Genomic DNA, 2,557 nt, shown 5'->3' with positions numbered 1-2,557 from the left:
GGGGGAGATGTGGTTGGGCCACACCTAAGAGTGCTCAGGGGCTAATTGGAGGATTCTAGTGCTTACAGAAGATTTACACAATTCTTTTTTTTTTTTTTTTTTTTGTGGGGGGGAGTGGGCCACACCCGGCAGTGCTCAGGAGTTACTCCTGGCTAGCTGCTCAGAAATAGCTCTTGGCAGGCATGGGGGACCATATGGGACACCGGGATTCGAACCAAGCACCTTAGGTCCTGGATCGGCTGCTTGCAAGGCAAACACCGCTGTGCTATCTCTCGGTCCCCTACACAAATTCTTTTGAGTCACACCCGGCAGCGCTTAAGGATTCTTCCTGGCTGTCTGCTCAGAAATAGCTCCTGGCAGGCACGGGGGACCATATGGGACACCAGGATTCAAACCAACCACCTTTGGTCCTGGATCGGCTGCTTGCAAGGCAAACGCCGCTGTGCTATCCGGACCCGTCTCCATAATTCTATCCAATTATTTTTTCAGAAAATATAAAAGGCAGGAGGAATTATTTTCCAATTACCACTGTGCTATTGCTCTGACCTGGAATGGAAGAATTTTGAAAGAGAGGGTGAGGGCAGAAATTATTGGCCAATATCCTTGATGAATACAGACAGAAAAATTCTTTAAAATGTATTTAAAGGAGTGCTCGCTTTGGCAGCACATATACTAAAATTGGAACAATACAGAGAAGATTAGCATGGCCCCTGTGCAAGGATGACACGCAAATTCGTGAAGCATTCCATATTTTAAAAAAAATGTATTTAAAGGAGCCTAAGCAATAGCAGAGCGGGTAGGTCATTTGCCTTGCAGGCGGCCAACCTGAATTTGATATCCAGCATCCTATATGGTCCCCCACAACTGTCAGTTGTAATTTCTGAGTTCAGAGTCAACTCAGACCAAACCCTGAGTGCCGCAGGGTGTGGTCCAAAATAACAAAAATACATTTAATAAAACTTATTAACAGGCAGAATACGGTGACCTTAAAAGTGAATCATAAAAAAATTAAATGAATTATGTAACACAATCATGAATTCAAGGTTTATTTGGTACCCAAAAATCTAATTTCCATAGTACTAGGGAAAAAATAAGATTATCATGTCAATGTGGAAAAAGCATTTGCGGACAGTCAAGAGGAATTCGTGATTAATAAAAACTACTAGCTGCAGAAGCTGAGAAAGAACCTTCCTCAATCTGATAGACACCTAGCAAAAAGCTAGAATTAACATGCTTAATGATAAAGAAAGAAAGAAAAAATTAAAAAAAAAAAACCTGACGGTTTTCCTAGAAAATTTAGAACAAGAAAGTCTGAATTTACCACTCATTTAACATAACATGGAAAGTTCTAGCTAGTGCCATGGGAAGAAAACAAAATTAAAGCCATGAAAACAAGGACAAAAAAAACCCTGTTTCTATTTGCAGCTGAGTATTCTATGTAGAGCATACTAAGGAATACACAACACACATACACAAACTCCTAAAACCCTATATAACACTCAAATATCACTGGATACGCAGGAATAAATATGGAACACTTTCATTGTATATTAGCAATAAACAATGGACATCAAATTAAATACGATGCCACTTAAAGCATCTAAAATTGAACCACTTTCCTAACTTAAATGTTAATCACAATCAAGAAGAAAAGAGGTAAATAAATAGAGAAACCTCAAGTTTGGGGATTGTTAAAGTCACTTGGGAAAAATGACATTCTCCCTACATTGATAAAAATATTGATTGACAGATGCAAGTCCTTTGAAATCCTTGTAAGAGCTTTAGAACTCTAGATAAGTTACTTAAAATGTATATAGAAAAAGAAAGGAATTAGGACAATTTAATTTTGTTTTTTGTTTTTTGGGTTACACCTGGTGTTGCTCAGGGGTTACCATATGGGACATGGGGGATCGAACCTAGGCTAGAGCAGGCAAGGCAGATGCCTTACTGCTTGGCACCACTGCTCCAACCCCTAAAATAATTTTTAAAAATAAAGTGGAAAAAAACTTGAATTGATAGTAAGATACTATATAGTTGAACAATCAAAGCTATATAGTTTTGGGAGCAATAGCACAGTGGAGTCGGTATTTGCCTTACATTTGACTGACCAGAGTTCCATCACCAGCATCCCACAGGGTTCCCCAAGCCTGCCAGGATTGATCCCTGAGTGCAGAACTAGGAATAAGCCCTGAGTACTGCCAGGTGTGGCCCAAAAGCCAAAACACAAAACAAAACAAAACTTTATAATCTTGGGAGATTAATATTTATTCTTTATTTAATTAATTAATTAATTTTTTGTGTGTGTGGTTTTTGGGTCACACCCGGCAGTGCTCAGGGGTTATTCCTGGCTCCAGGCTCAGAAATTGCTCCTGGCGGGCACGGGGGACCATATGGGACACCAGGATTCGAACCGATGACATGAAAGGCAAACGCCTTACCTCCATGCTATCTCTTTTTTTTATTATTTATTTATTATTTATTAATCTTGGGAGATATAACAGAGAAACCAGAAATAGACTTACGCAAACAGACCTTGGTGCTGCTCTGCCATCATCCG

General features: G+C 39.6%; 1 non-coding gene across 1 annotated transcript; it reads left to right on the top strand.

The window, feature by feature from the left end:
* The first annotated feature begins 648 nt into the window (after positions 1–648).
* Positions 649–755, top strand: LOC126019658 (U6 spliceosomal RNA). Its single transcript, XR_007499289.1, has one exon. It is a non-coding gene; the product is annotated as a U6 spliceosomal RNA (small nuclear RNA).
* The last annotated feature ends 1,802 nt before the right edge of the window (positions 756–2,557 follow it).

The sequence above is a fragment of the Suncus etruscus genome, chromosome 9, assembly GCF_024139225.1.
Source record: "Suncus etruscus isolate mSunEtr1 chromosome 9, mSunEtr1.pri.cur, whole genome shotgun sequence".
NCBI lineage: Eukaryota > Metazoa > Chordata > Mammalia > Eulipotyphla > Soricidae > Suncus > Suncus etruscus.
The sequence above is the reverse complement of the archived record's forward strand: the minus strand, read 5'-3'. Positions and strand labels throughout refer to the sequence as shown.